Genomic DNA, 16,786 nt, shown 5'->3' with positions numbered 1-16,786 from the left:
AAAATGAAGTTGTCCCAAGAACAGAGCCCTGTGGTACTCCCGATGTTACTTCTAGATGAGAGGAATGTTAACCTCTTACTTCAACAAAGTGTTTTCTATCTGCAAGAAAGTCCCTGATCCACTCCAACACACAACATCGAATACCATAATCTTACAATAGTATTAAACACCTCATGTGGGGAACCGTATCAAAGGACTTCCTACAGTGTAGAACTCTTTAACCAATACTTTTCTAAATGCGAAGTGTTTTCTTCTTTGCACTCTATTTGGTAATTCATATAAAGTAAAAATCCATTGCAAGATGAAAATATAATGACACTATCTATGAAAAACCCACAATGATAAAAGAAAGCTTGAAGGGGAAGCATCCAATTGAAAAAGAGACAAATAATAGAGATAGGCTTAACTAAGGAGGAATAATTGAGTATGTTGACACATGATAATCTATTCCAAACTAAGGTTTCCTCTCTATCTCTTAGTTCCAAGTCTTCAATTGCCTTAATGTCATTAATGTAAATTACTCTGAACCTTTTATGATGAAACTCAACTCTTGAGACTCTTTCCTATTTCAAAGTTAATGGACATTGTGTTTGCTAATGAAACCCTTTGGCTGTAGTGATGGAAGTTTGAAGATTAAAAGTGATGCGTTTGAAAATCTTCGTTTTTGTCTCTTGTTGACTTGTGGTTAGATATTACCACCAGAGAGTTATGGGGTCCTTTGGCTGGCCAGGCAGTAATAAATTGGATCCCTCTCTGGTTACGAATCAATTTTCTTAGCTTACACATACACCGAATAGTCTGGCATATTCTTTACAGATTCTTCTATCCTCATACACTTGACAACACTAAGACTACCAAACAATTCTTCTTCACCCAAGGGGTTAACTACTGCACTGTAATTTTTCAGTGGCCACTTTCCTCTTGGTAGGGGTAGAAGAGAGTCTTTGGTTATGGTAAGCGGCTCTTCCAGAAGGACACTCCAAAATCAAACCAGTGTTCTCTAGTCTTTGGGTAGTACCATAGTCTCTGTACCATGGTCTTCCACTGTCTTGGGTTAGAGTTCTCTTGCTTGAGGGTACACTCGGGCACACTATTCTATCTCATTTCTCTTCCACTTGTTTTGTTAAAGATTTTATAGTTTATATAGGAAATATTTATTTTAATATTATAATTGTTCTTAAAATATCTTAGTTTTTCTTGTTTCCTTTCTTCATTAAGCTATTTTCCTTGTTGGGGCCCCTAGGCTTATAGCATCCTGCTGTTTCAACTAGGGTTGTAGTTTAGCAAGTAATAATAATAATAATAATAATAATAATAATAATAATAATAATAATAATAATAAGATTGGAGGGGAGAATATTCTGAGACATAATCGGCTGTTTTATGACTAACACCCAGAGTCTTAGGTAGAAATAATGAACCTTTGATATCGAGGTAGAATTATCTTTTTCCTTTTTTTTTTCTTTTTAAATAAAATTTTAAAATGTACAGGAAGTATTCTCGCCAAAGGTTTTTTTATGTTAGGATTTTTTTACGTTAGAATAAAAGATGACATAATGTTTCCAAGCATTAATAAATACAAAGTATAAAGAAATATAAGCAACTGTCGCAGTTTGGAAGAACTAAAGAAATTTACTTTTAGCCCCAATCCACAGAAGTTTGCTGTGTTCGTAATTAGAAAAAAAGAATATGTTAAAAAGGTGAATAGAATGGTTAGAAATAGAAGGACAGAAACAGTTAAGGAATATAAATACTTAGGCGAATGGTACTCACAAAAAGGAAACCAGAGTCTCAGCATTAGTAAAATGGAAGCAAAGAGAGAATATATGTTACAAGAAATTAAGAAGTATGGAGACAGTAACAGATTAGGAGATTTGGCATTGCTGGTGAGAATAAAGATCTATGAGACAGTAGAAGTACTTACAATGTTTGTAAATATCAAGACGGACTGTAATAAAATGAAAAGAAATGGAAGAATTAGAGAGTATACAGTTCAAAATTATGAAAGGAATGTTTGAACAGGTTGCTATCACACCTTACTGGGGGTTAATAGCCGAAGCAGGAATAAGGCCGGTTGAAAATAGAATAGAGTATAAAAAAAAAAGTGATGCTTTTTCAAAATATCATAACATCAGATGACAAACGACTAGTTAAGGAGATAGTGGAAGACCAAATAAGAGAACCATACAGGGAATGTTGGGGAAAAGGGTATCATAGAAATATGCAATAAAATATGATGTCAAAATAGAAGAAGTAAGATAGTTTAAAAGCAAGAGTTCAAAAAAGAAATAGAAATTAAAGTGGCAAATTAAATTATAAAAAAAAAACAGAAGAAAAGGAAGCAGAGATGATCAAACAGGTTTGTGAATAGTGATGGCAGAAGAGACTACTTAGGAGAACTTAACACTAATTTAGAAACGCCAAGTAAAGAAGTTGCCCGTTATAATAGACAGGCCTCTTAAAATATAAGAAGTAAAAGTATGTAAGCCTAGGAGGTACCTTATATCAATGAATTTTCCGCAAATTGCAGCGCTTTGCGCATATCACGCTTCTAGTAGTGTGCCCACAATCAGTTATCAGTGTTGTTGACTCAGGGTTGTCATGCGCACGACAATTATCCTACATATACGATTATTTTAGGTCCGGTACGATGTACGACATATATCTTAGGTATATACATATGTGTGTGTGTGTGTGTTTAATTAAACAGTTATACTAAAAAAATTTAAATAAGTCAATCATGTAACTCCTTAATAATTATGTAGAAAGTGTGTACGATAATTTTTGTCGGGAATTTTCGAACTGGCCATTCGAAAGTCCCGCCATTTGATTTCACGAACGTTACGTCAGATGAGGGTAAGGCTGAGGGATCTCGCGGGCGAAAGACTGAGGTTTAATACACGACTGTATTGGAACCTAAATCTTAACCACCTGGTGGGGAAGGAGCGAGTGTTGTGGAAATTGACTGTTTATAATTTATCAATGATGAATCTAACGTAAAATTGAGGCAACATGACAAAAAATGTCTTATGTATGTGTTTAGTGTCAAGGACTTTCTAAGTCATTGGATATGGACAAATTCTGGCCCGAAGCCGAAGCCTTAAGCCTTCCCTTGTATTTAAAGAAAAGCCTTAACTGTTTTACGATCCTGTAGTAAATAAAAAGGTATTGTCAAACCCCTTGCAAATAAATAAACTAAGAATTCCCTCCACTTTGCTAAGGAAACTTTAGTTAACGCGGGAAAACGAAGTTTTCTTCGAAGCTGCCGACCCTCATTCGGTCTCTTTGCTTCAACGTCCCCCATAAAGATAAGTTGTTGATAAGTTAGTCTCCTCTCTCACCTCGTGTCCCAGGTTGGTTGTAGTGTAAATTTGGGTGAAAGACATGTAGTTTTTTATATCGCAGTTTAATGTCGAGATCCTTGTGATTGGGGATCTGAATCCTGAGTTAAATTAGAATAGGGATATTTGGTGTGTGATTCGTCGTGTATTGAATTCGAATTGTCACTATTTTCAGTTTTTTAATGACTCCGGTGTGGACTTTGTGCTTGAAGAGCACGTGTTACGTTACCAAGAGTCAGCCTTGTTTTTCATTAAGTCGTGTGAATGCTTAAGAATGTTGTTTGTCTTGTATCAGAGTTTATTTTTATAATAAAATTGTAAATTTTGTCGCCGTATTTTAGTTAGCTCCTGGAAGGTTTTGGGAATCTCGCCTCTTCAAGGCCTTGCGATCCGCCCAGTACATCGGGCAGATTTAATAAACTGGTGAAAATCACAACAATTTTGGTTGTAAAACAACAATTGTAAGGCTCGTGTACGATAATCCAGTGGAAATCTGGTAACCCTGTTCAGTCGACTGAAATCTTTCTATCCGGAGATAGCTACCCGAGGATAGCGTTATCCTCGGCTAGGAGTAAATAACTTTCTCGATTAGTAAGGCCAGGTAATAACAGACGATGTTATAGTATAGTGTATCGATAGGATCCTAGTAGGGATATAAGGAAATGAAAAAAAAAACGACATAAGTAATGAATGTGAGCTCGAAGGACATGATGGTGGGTTATAATAAAAGATTATCAATAATAGAGTCACTTTAATGGAGAATGTGGGAGGCAGCAGTACACAGTTCCTTCGGCCATGAACTTGCCGGTTACACTATATGGACAAAAGAAAACGGCGTCACGCCACGCACATCATGACAAGAATTATGGGTAAAAACAAATGATTGTACCCAAGCGCATAATCAACAACACTAATGCATCATAAATAAAAGTTTAATATTCTAACACCCCCTCATAAACTTTTATTCTCATCAATCTGCAAATTACTACACATCAAACAAATATATGCATCATGGTAATCAAAAAAACAAACAAAATACAAAGCTATCAAAGGTCAATATTACAAAACCATTATTGACACAAATTAAAATAAATCAACTTTGCTTTAGTTACTGGTTTTGTAAACATATCGGCTTTATTTTCACTTGAGGGGACATACACTAAATAAACATTTTTACTCATAACTTCATTACGGATAAAATGATAGCGTATGTCTATATATTTAGACCTTTGATGGTAAACAGGGTTCTTAGCAAGTTTAATTGCCCCTTGGTTATCAACAAATATGATGGGTTTGACTTCAACATTAATCATATCAGTTAACAACTGCTGCAAAAATTTTGCTTCTTGGATAACAAAAGTCAATGAAACATACTCAGCTTCACAAGAACTTAAAGCTACATTACTTTGTTTCTTACTCTTCCAAGAAATAAGAGCACTATCGGCGTTCATTTGGTAACAATAAATAACCTGAAATACTTTTACGATCTTCAGAACTACCCCAGTCTGAGTCGCAGTAACCAGAAATCTCAATAGTATCGTAAGACCTCTTAAAAACAAGGCAATGTTGTTTAGTACCTTTAAGAAATTTTAGAACATATTTACACATAGCCAAATGACTTTGAGTTGGCCTAGCCATATACTGTGAAAGTTTAGACACAACAAAACTTAAATCAGGCCTAGTACAAGTCATGATATATATCAAGCTTCCAACAATGTTTCTGTAAAGAGTACTATCAACTAGTTCAGGACTTTCCTCAAAAGTACACTTATTAACACTTAGATCACAAGGAATTGACTTTGGGTTGCATTCATCCATTTTGAACTTTCTCAAGGAACTTACTCTGGTTCATTTTTATACAATCTCCATCAAAAACAAACTCAATACCCAAAAACCATGAAAGTTTCCCTAAATCTTTCATCTCAAATCTATGACATAATGCACGTTTAGTGTCAAACAGAGCTTTCTCATTACTACTGGCAATGATCATATCATCAACCCAAACCAAAATAATTACATGAAAGTTATGTCTTTTATTGACATACACACAATGATCACTTAATGACTGCTCAAAATCATTTTGAATTAAGAAATCATGGAGCATATTATTCCAATTTCTGCCTGATTGCTTTAAACCATACAGAGATTTATTCAGTTTCCAAACCAATTGTTCATTATTACTTCCTGTCTCAATGTAACCTTCAGGCTGTTGAACAAATATTTCACAATCAATATCAGAATTAAGATAGGCAGTTTTAAAATCCATACAATGCACAATTAAATCATATTGTACTGCCAATTGCATAAGCATTCTAATTGAGGTCATACGCACTGTAGGAGAAAAAGTATCAGTATAATCAACACCTTCAATTTGGGAATACCCTTTTGCAACATAGCGAGCTTTATATTGCTCTTCACCATTTAACCCTTCTTTAATGGCATATACCCATCGTCCACCTACAATACAATGGTTGTTTGGTAAACTACACAATTCATAAGTATTGTTATCTCTCAAAGATTGAATTTCATCATCCATTGCAGCTATCCATTTGTGAGCCACATGTGAATTTAATGCCTCTATAGCATTCAGGAATTTCAGTTACTTTACAACAATAATGAACAGAATAGCCCAGTAAATCAGCATTATCAGGATCAACATATTCTTCAAGATATTTGGGAGCAGTTCGCTCCCTACTTGGGTAACGGGACTCTCCTTCCCTTTCAGTTTCAGTCAAATCTGTATTAATTTCACTATGCTCATCTTCAACAAGGATATGTTTAGAAACAGGATCACTTTGATTATCATTAACAGTTGTTTTCTTTTCATTGCAAATGACATTCTCATTATCAAAATCAAATTCACTATCTTCTGATTCACCATCTTCCTTTAGACTTTGGGATTTATCAAAATTGAATTTATCAGTAAAATGTACTAACCTAACCTTTCTCAAACTGTCAGTTCCTGGATAATATACAAGATAAGCAGGACTGTATGAATCATAACCAACAAATATTCCCTTTTCACATCTTGGATCTAGCTTAGCTTTCTTTTCTACATAAGCATAACACAGGGAACCAAAAATATGCATATTTTCAAGTTTAGGCTTCTTAGACGTTAACACTTCATATGGGGTTTTATCTAGTCTAGAATTGTAGCATCTATTCCTTATATAAGCAGCTGCCCTAACAGCATAATTCCACATGAATTTTGGTAGCTTTGCTTCAATTAAGAGACATCTAGCCATTTCAAACAATGTACGCCACATTCTCTCAGCAGTACCCTTTTGGTGTGGTGAATTTGGTGAAGAAAATTCTTGTTTAACCTTATTACTTACCAGAATTTTTTTAAATTCTGAAGAAGTAAATTCTCCTCCATTATCACACCTTAATCTTTTAACAACACCATAAGAACTAGTGTCAGCAAGGAATTTCTTAGTAGCATCAAGTGCATCACTTTTCTGCTTCAAGAAATAAACAAAAACAGATCCTGAATAATCATCTACAAAAACAATACAATATTTAGATTTTTCCCTTGATTCAATACTCATTGGTCCAGCAAGATCACAATGTACAAATTCCATTTTACTCTTTGCTCTCTCATCTGGTAATCTGTTCCTAGATAAATGCATTTTACCTTCATGACAAGTTATGCAATCAAACTTACTTTTGGCACTAATTTTCATACCTTCAGCTTTATCTTCTAACTTCAAAATGTCTTTAACATTGCAGTGTCCCAAAACCTTATGCCACTCCTCTAGTGAACGAGATTTACATGAGTTTACATTATTTAGATAATATAGCTTACCTTTCTTATTTATTTCAAAAGACACACCATTTGGACTTATCAACTCAGAATGATTAGGATTAAAGCTTACTGTAGCTCCTTTACTAACAGCTGATTGTACAGAAAATATATTCTGCTTAAAAGTAGGAATATACAAGGCATTATCAAGAACAACATTTTGTTTTATACCATTTGTATCAAAAAGTACAATTTTAGCCTTACCTTTACCTTTAACAATATTCTTGCATCTTGCACCATCTGCAAGTTCAACCATATGCTTTGATTCATCAAAGTCTTCATCAAACCACTTAAACTTGGATTTGTCAGTAATGATGTGGGTAGTAGCACCACAATCAACAAGAACATTACATACATCTGTAGATATGTTATCAACAGAGCAACTTATTTTGAAACAACATTCTTCATCACTATAATCATTAGTGGATCTAGGCTTACAAACATTCACAGTTGCACTAGAAAATCTAGTGGCCCTATTAGCCTTTCTACATTCATCAAAATTGTGTGTAATGGTTTTGCATTCTTTGCACCACTTACCTCTGTCTTTCTTCAACTTACACTCGAAAGACTTATGTCCAGTCTTACTACATGAATAACATCTTACTGATGAGCCACTGGCAGATCCACCACACTGATAATCAGGATTCTTCTTATAATTCACCTTAAGGACGTTCTCACTTTTCACATCAGGCCTGTGTGCCTCTCGACTCCTCAGGCTTTCTTCATAACTCCGTAGCAGAGACTTGAATTCTGGAAACGTAGACTCGGTATCCTTCTGCATAACAACAGTATTAAATGGAGTAAATTCCTCTGGAAGACCCTTCAACACCATAGCAATAAGAAGGCTGTCGCTGATCGTTTCACCAGCTGACTTTAACGAAGTGGAGGCTGCCTCTGCTCGAAGAAAATAATCAGTTACACATTCTTTCCCTCTCATTTTCAGTGATGTCAGCTCCGTGTAGAGGGAGATGATTCTTGGTTTCCTAGTACCTCGGTAATGGTCCCGTAGAATCTCCAATGCCTTTCTTCCATCGTTGACTGCATCTCTCATTATTAATTGGAGGCTCTTATCATCTAGAACTTGAACGATCTCGGCAAAAATGTCAGCATTTTTAGCACTGAATTCCGCTGAAGTTTGATCTTCACTTTCGTCTAGGGTAAGTTTTCGAAGTCTCAGATGGGCTAGAAATTTTATCTCCCACATTTCATATTTCTCCTCATCACCATCAAAATACAACTTCCTCTTGCTTGAGCTGGGCCCATAACCTGTGAGCTCGAAGGACATGATGGTGGGTTATAATAAAAGATTATCAATAAAAGAGTAACTTTAATGGAGAATGTGGGAGGCAGCAGTACACAGTTCCTTCGGCCATGAACTTGCCGGTTACACTATATGGACAAAAGAAAACGGCGTCACGCCACGCACATCATGACAAGAATTATGGGTAAAAACAAATGATTGTACCCAAGCGCATAATCAACAACACTAATGCATCATAAATAAAAGTTTAATATTCTAACAATGAACAATTAAAATAAAATATTTTAAAACATTAAAACAGAATAGAGGAAAATTTCCGTTCAAGGAAAATTAAAAGAAAACTTTTAAATCAACAGAGAAATTTTACTCGGTTTCGCATTTATGAAAAGCACGATACTTAAATGGGAGAAGCTACAAAATCTCTAACAAATAGTAGAAAAGTTGGTTCTGTTAATGAGGGTACTAATACCCTGTTGTATATATAGACCTAACCACTGATAGTCATAATGTGACCAGATGGAGGAAAATTTCCCTGTTTTGGAGAAATTTTGAGTCCAAGAAGGTAAACAGGAAAAAAAAATTTACTAATATCAATTGGGAAATTTTATTCGAAGGTTTCATATTTATGAAAAGCAGGATATATGTAGAATAAAATTGGGAGAGGACACAAAATCTATAGGCTAAATAGCAAAAAGATTGTTTCTGTTAATGAGGGCACGAATTCTGAACAGATGGTAATGGGAGTAGATCGACCGTTTAACTGTTATGTTGTTGCAGATTAACTATTATCCCTCCCGGCAAACTAAGGATTAACGAAGCTTTTAATCCGACCCAAAGAATTCCTATTAGACAATAAATAAGCTTGAAAACAACATAATCAGTTTTCATGTTAGATAATTTTACTATTTATTTGGAATTTTCTCCTCAAATAATTAAAATTATGTTATCGGCATGCATTCAACACATTATGTACGTCTGTTTTTCATAACTTTATATATGATATTTCTAAAATATCCATCCTTGCTCATTATCAAATATTATTTTTCTTCCTTCACACTAACGAAAAAAAAAAATTGGTTTTCAAAGAAATAGGAAGTTTTTCTTTTAGTAAATTCGTAACTTTTTCTTCACAAATATTTGTTTTGTATCTAGATTTCTATTATGCTATAGGCCTACTGTATTCCTATTGTTGAATGTACCCCAAGTTCAGGAGATAGCCATAAACCAATTTTGAAAGACCAAAACAGGGATATTTAGTCTACCCCATCTTGCAACACTGTCACTATGCCTTTTCATTCAGACTTGTTAATGGTTAAGGGAAATATTGTTTGCACAAAAATTACTCATCTTAAAATCGAATCAAAATACTAATACACCTATCACTGTATCAATCACAAATGTTGACAAATGAACTGTGGGCTTAAATGACTGCACAGATATTGAAAAAAAAGAAAAGAAATCTCATTCCTAGGTTTGCTCACAATGTGGAATAAAGAAAGAATTAAGGCAAATTAAAAACAATAAGAATGAAATTCCGTTTTGGGAGCATGTTGCATCCGGAAGCAGGCCTGGTGGTTGGCCGATAAAATTTGTCAATTTTCAAGTTTCTGCCATTTTTAAAAATTATTATTATTATTATTATTATTATTATTATTATTATTATTATTATTATTATTATTACTTGCTAAGCTACAGCCCTAGTTGGAAAAGCAGGATATGCTATAAGCCCAGGGGCTCCAACAGGGAAAGCAACCCAGTGAGGAAAGGAAACAAGGATAAATAGAATATTTTAAGAACAGTAACAACATTAAAATAAATATTTCCTATATAAACTATAAAAACTTTAACAAAACAAGATGAAGAGAACTCTAACCCAAGACAGTGGAAGACCATGGTACAGAGGCTAAGGCACTACCCAAGACTAGAGAACAATAGTTTGATTTTCTTGGTCACAGGTGAAATAAAACTTCTAGAACACTGAGTAGTTTTGAGCAGATTGAGGAGTAAAAATGGGTAATTTTCACTTTTTTTACTTTTCTCGACTGAAATACATATCTGGTTGCCAGACATAGAAACTATTTTCGTGACACATTGAGTTGGTATAGAATTTGAGCCCCATACATAGTATAATCAGAATCATGAATAATATTGTATCTAACCCATTTCAGAATTCTGCAGATTGAGGGGTAACTTGGCCAGTCCGGGCTTCGAGCCATGGGGAAATCTTGTCGAATACCTCCTCTGGGATGGAGGTGAGAACGATGTCAGCCTTACCGCAGGAGTCGCTGAGCCTAGCGACTCGGAAGAGTACGTCCGCTCTCAGGAAGCGGTGTTGTGTTGAGAAAACGGCGGCAGTTTGACTTTGGGCGTGGAGGCGAGGCCGTTGGGCGTGATGGGCGGGTTGAATCCGCCATCGTGGTCAGTCGACGAGTCGGCGAAGAGGTGGGAAGTTGATATGTCGGTTAAGCTCATCCTACTGCCTTACAAATACACCAAGGTGTGGGAGCACCAAAGGCCGAAGCTCACGCCTAAGGTAACGGAGTAAAAGAAGGTAGCACAGCCAAGGTAACGGAGTAAAAGAAGGTAGCACAGCCATAATAAGTCCGTTAATGGCAAAGCCAAAACTGCTGATGCTACTTCAACTCCGGGGTCACCAGTTGTAAGGACAGTGAGACGAGCTATCACCAACAACAACTGACGGTTTATTCATTGTTGTTGTTGGGGTATTAAAGCCAACACTTGTTGTTGGCACGGGCCTTTCCCTTGGTTGGCCCGTAGCGGTTTATTCAAACATGTGCGAGAATATAATACAAGGTGCAGACGGAAAAGTAGCATGTGCGCAGGCGCTAATCTGGCTTGAACTAACCGCCACAATATGTGTGTTTTTTCACACGTACAAATGCTTGAAATACAAGTCAATAGAAATAGGTAGCGAAATGATAAATACATAAAATTGTAGCTCTGAGGGAGCGGAATAAATATATACAGTGAACCACAGTGTGGCGAAAGGAGAATTTAAATGAAATGGAGAATTCGATGAGAATACTGGACGACGGCGGGAGTGATGTCCTTACAGTATGCTTATTTTAAAGAGACTGGAGAGAAATATTGATGAAAAGCTGAGAGATGAACAAGCAAGATTTAGAAAAGGTTGCAGTTGCACTGACCAAATGTTCAATTTGAGACATGTTGTACAGCAATGCATAGAATATAGAAAGTCACTTTTGATGGCCTTTGTGGACTATGAAAAAGCGTTTGATAGCATGCACCAACCAATTTTATGGAGAGTCCTGCTTTATTATGGAATTCGTCTTAAAAAGGTAAATTTGATTAAGTCTGTTCGTGAGCATAGCAAGTGCAAAGTTAATGTTAATGGAGTCTTATCAAATTAATTTCCAGTGAACAGCGGAGTACTCGAAGGGAATGTATTGTCACCTACAGCATGTAGTTTATCCTCCTTATGGATTTTGTAATGAGTAGAACAGTCGGAGATAGTGGAGAGCGATTAGACTAGATTGGTGATAGGAATTTAGCAGATCTAGAGTATGCTGATGTTGCTGTCCTTGCTAGCAGAATACCACAGGATTTGCAATGCTTGTTTACCAGAATGCATAAAATATCACATGAGTTCGGGCTGAAGATAATAGAAGAAAGACAGAGATGATGAGGACAACACATGCAATGGAAGATAAAATATCTTTTGAAGAAGAAAGGATTGATGAGGTAGAATCATTTAAGTATTTAGGATCTATGATCTCCAATAATAGAAGAAAGACAGAGATGATGAGGACAGAGTATGCAATGGAAGATGAAATATCTTTCGAAGAAGAAAGGATTAATGAGGTAGAATCATTTAAGTATTTAGGGACTATGATCTCCAATACACTGTCTTTAGAATTAGAGTTTAGTGAACGATTGAAAAAAAGCTAATCAGACAATGGCTAGCTTTAGTAAAATTTGGAAATCAAATCGCCTGAAATTACATATAAAAATCAGACTACTGTATGTATCAGTTTAGTGAGATCTGTGTTACAATATGGACATGAGTCATGGTATGACAATGAAACAATCTCCAATATATTTAGTAGATTTGAGATTAAAAAAAAAAAAGTTCCCAGAAGGATATTGGGAGTTAAATGGCAGGACAGGATTAGAAAGGATATTATAAAAGATTACTCGAGTGCCATATTTGGAAGAGATCATGATGATGGCTAGATGAAGATGGTTTGGGCATGCTCTTCGCACTCACCAAAAGAGCTTGGTTCACCAAACGTTCACCTGGACTCCACAAGGCACTAGAAGAGCTGGAAGACCCAGGTCTACATGTCTGAGGACTACGAAGCGGGAAGTGGGAGATGATGAATGGAAAAGTATTGAATTAAAAGCTCAAGATAGAGACAACTGGCAACATCTAACCGAGGCCCTTTGCGTTAATAGGTGTATGAGGAGATGATGATGATGATGATATCAGAAGTAATAAATAAAACATGAAATATCTTGAGATTAGTAACAACGTCAAAATAGATCAGCCTGTTTGACACTAAAGATTGAGATAGCATGGCCATGTAGTGAGTACGAAGAAAGAGGGTGAGTGAGAGCCATAATCTTTATTTCTAGGAGCATTAACACGACAGCCACCTTACTTTAAGGATGTCTGTTGACAGAGAGATAAAAATAATGCTTATCTGGCTTTTGAGTTAATACTCTGTAATGAATAGGTTGAGAGCAATAGATTATAAAGTATTATCCATCGACCTATAATAGTATTTGAAGACAAAAAGGACACATAGGCTATATGGAACCGTTTGTTTTCCCATAGCTTATAAAGTTACTAATTTGTTAGTTCCAATTGCTTCCTTATGAATACGAAAACATCTGTAAAACTTAAGCTAATATCACTTTCTCCTTTGTTCTATAATTGATGGTGGGGTTTCAATGGTTTAGATAGAAATTTAAAAAATAATTGTAGACGGTAATCTCGCCTTATTACTCGTGTTTAGAGCGTTTATAGGATAATGGGGAGCCGTTGAAAGGGAAGGTTTTCATTCAATTCCTACTATCTTTGATGGCGTGAAAATATAAACAAGTCATTTTGTTACTTTTAGATGTTGATATCAAAGAGAAGAATTTAGTTTTTGTTTGTAAGTAGTAACAGAAGCGATTAATTTATTTATTGAGAATATATATATTCCCAGGAATAACTTGAGCATTTGCTGATCGGGATACATCAGTATTCCTTTCTCACTCCAAACCAATATGAGATAATTTAGGTTTCAGTCCTGAACCTTTAATTACTACACAAGGTCATTCATTACCTTAATTTGTGCCCATCCCCCATCATTAGAGACCCTGGAGTGTATGTATTATATCGGCTACATGTTTGTTTGATTACGGCTAACTTAGAATACGGCAGTGTATGGGGCGGGGCGTTAGACCTCCCGATAGGTAAGTAGGTAAGGACATGGCTTGTAGGTTAGGTAAGGGGGGAAAGTTTAGGTTAGTTGATGTTCATTTTTAATCCACACAGGAGGAACTGGCCGCTGATATACAAAGGCTCCGAGACCCTTAACCTATTTTCTTTTTTTTTTAAGGGCCTTAGGTGTAAACTACTGTAGTTTATGAGATTGGCGGGGTGTATGTATAATAGCGGTCACCTGTATGTATGATTGGTAAAGTATTGTATTACAGGGTGTGATTTCAAACAGAAAATATATGTTTTCCTATAGTAAATAACATGATTTAACCGAATTTGACCTTCATTTCAACCGCAAACAAACAGATCAACCAATTCGTCTAACTTTAAGTTGCCGAATTGGTTGCTGTTATTACGGATGTAATGAAGGGGAAAACCGGTTAAATCACGTCATTTTATACAGGAAAACATATATTTTCTGTTAAAATTATCAAATATAATGTCTTTTATTATATATATATATTGTTAAAATACTTAAATATAATGACTTGTTCAAATTCGGTGTCACAACTCACGTATGTACTACGAACAGTAACATTAGCAACGTTACCAACGGTAGACAACGTTACCAATGTTACGGTGGAATTACTAACGTTAGCAATGATACGGTATTATTATCGTGTGTATTTTAAAGAATTTTTCCCCATACCCTTTACACAATATATAAAAAAGTACTAAAAGGGTACAGAACCTAACAAACCCACCTAGCCTAACCTAGAAGTTCCCAGGTCACAAACCCAATACAATGCCATTTGTTATATCACTTCACTCACGTTACGGTAATGTTAGTACTGTTACAATAACATTATATATAATGGTTCTTATTTCGCCATTAGCTCGCTTTGCTCGCATGAAAATAAAACATCAAGCTCGTATGTACTGGCAAGTGGTAATGTTGAACTGCTCACGCTAACATTAGTAATGTTACGCTAACATTAGTAATGTTACGCTAACATTACCAACATTAAATATAATGGTTCTTGTTCCTCACTTACGATCACAGGAAAATAAAACATCACCCTCGTATGCATTGGCAATTGGTAATGCTGAGGTTCGCACTCTAACAAAATATAATAAAACTAACACATTAAAGTTAAAGATATTAATGACTTACTTTTATGACCTTGACGTCGTAACTTAGGGGTCATGGGGGTGTTGTGACCGAGTCTGTGGTGTCTTAAGTGTTTTGCCTTTGATTAGTACTGCACTTGGAACACTGTAAAAGTTGGTATATTACATTACGTGATTTAAGGAAATTATCAACATTGGAATACACCAAAATAGTTTCAAGTATGGATTACTGAAGCCGTTATAATTTTCTAATACTTAGATCGTAAAATACGCAAAAGACGACACTTGAACTAATAAAGACCCGACTTGGGCAAAGGTTTCCACGGAAAAGGGCTTGTTGGAAGGTGGGGGTAGGAAAATATCAACCCCCCTGTGCAAACTTTACATACGTATGGATTCGTGATTGGTTAACGGAAAAGCAACCGAGTCTAGAGAGTAAAAATGAATGAACAGAATGGGAAACTTGTCCAGAGCAAGTATTTATGTGAAATCTTGGAGTGACAAGGTAATAACAAAGTGTATAAAAGTAATATATGAAGATAAAATGGAATGTATGATAAATAATATTTGATGGGTATATAAAATGAGGTGATTTTATAAGGTATCGGATAATAAAACGAGTAATACTGGGGTCAAACGTTATATGTATTACAAGGGCATTACATAACTAATCAAGTAACAGGCTTGAACAGAGCTGGTAGAGAGACGAATACACATTTCACGATTAGAGAAGAAGAAATCCTATTGGTGGAGGAAAAGTCTCTGTGCAGGGAGGCGGGGTTTTTGCTCAGAAAGTCGAAACCTGCTATGTACAAACGTACGTACAAGAGCGTCTACAACGAGCAAGTAGAATGAGAAAAATTAAATGAAAAACACTGCTATTGTTAGCATGATACGTTAACATTTGATCTACATTATACGTTGGCAGCACTGGTTACTGTATTTTTCATGACACAATCTTTGCAACGGCACCTCCAAAGTTTATCCAGATATACTGTTTTGTATTTTCCTCCGATTATTATAATTTCAAGAAGGTAATGTATAGAGAAGAAAAGGCTTATTTTACGATTATATATCGTTTCCCCGGTATGTTTTCCCCACCCAAAACCCCGAGTTCCCACTGGGGGTCCCCCATTATCGTAGGATATAGATATATATATATTTCTGAAAGTATTCATTTGCGATGGAAACGAGTGTCATCTTCAAAGAGAGCGTGATATTTTCTATAAGAAAAAGTAGTTTTTTCCTAGGTTACATTGCCCTGAAATTCACTACAATAATCCGTATAATTACAGCTAACTTAGAATGTGGCAGTGTAAGGGGGGGTCACAGGGGGATCTTAGCTCCCTCGTTAGGTAAGCAGGTAAGGACACTGCTTGTAGGTTAGGTTAGGGGGGAAAGGTTAGGTGAGTTGATATCTATTTTTAATCCACACGGGAGGAACTGGCCGCTGATATACAAAGGCTCCCCATTGTAAATTAGGGGGACGGCGGTTATGTAAGATACCGACCACCTGTATGTATTATTATGGCTAACTTAGAATATGGCAGTGTAAGGGGGGGTCACAGGGGAGCGTTAGCCCCCCCGTTAGGTATGTAGGTAAGGACACGGCTTGTAGGTTAGGTTAGGGTGGAAAATTTAGGTCCATTTTTAATCAATGCATGAGGAACTGGCCGCTGATATACAAAGGCTCCAAATTAGGTTCCAAGTTCCTCCTTGCTCTCTCCACAACACAGCATGGTGAAATTATTGAACAACATGGGACAACATTCCTAACAGGAAAAACAGCTTTTCCTATGGTAAATAGTGTGTTTATAACAAATTGGACTTTTTTCCAC

General features: G+C 35.9%; 1 protein-coding gene across 3 annotated transcripts in view; it reads left to right on the top strand.

Annotated features, from left to right (window-relative positions):
- LOC137658264 (CDAN1-interacting nuclease 1-like) overlaps nt 1-16,786 on the top strand; it is a 230,164-nt gene that overhangs the window by 75,848 nt on the left and 137,530 nt on the right. Inside the window, exon 1 of one of the 3 annotated variants that reach the window (XM_068392937.1) lies at nt 3,298-3,353. The exons of 1 other annotated variant lie outside the window; for it this stretch is intronic. The gene's annotated coding sequence lies outside the window, so the exon portion shown is untranslated. Of the gene's footprint in view, nt 1-3,297; nt 3,354-13,425; nt 13,546-16,786 lie in introns of those variants that run through there. One more of the 3 variants, XM_068392935.1, reaches the window with a different exon arrangement.

The sequence above is a fragment of the Palaemon carinicauda genome, chromosome 19 (assembly GCF_036898095.1).
Source record: "Palaemon carinicauda isolate YSFRI2023 chromosome 19, ASM3689809v2, whole genome shotgun sequence".
Lineage (NCBI taxonomy): Eukaryota > Metazoa > Arthropoda > Malacostraca > Decapoda > Palaemonidae > Palaemon > Palaemon carinicauda.
This window is presented reverse-complemented; position numbering and strand designations above follow the sequence as displayed.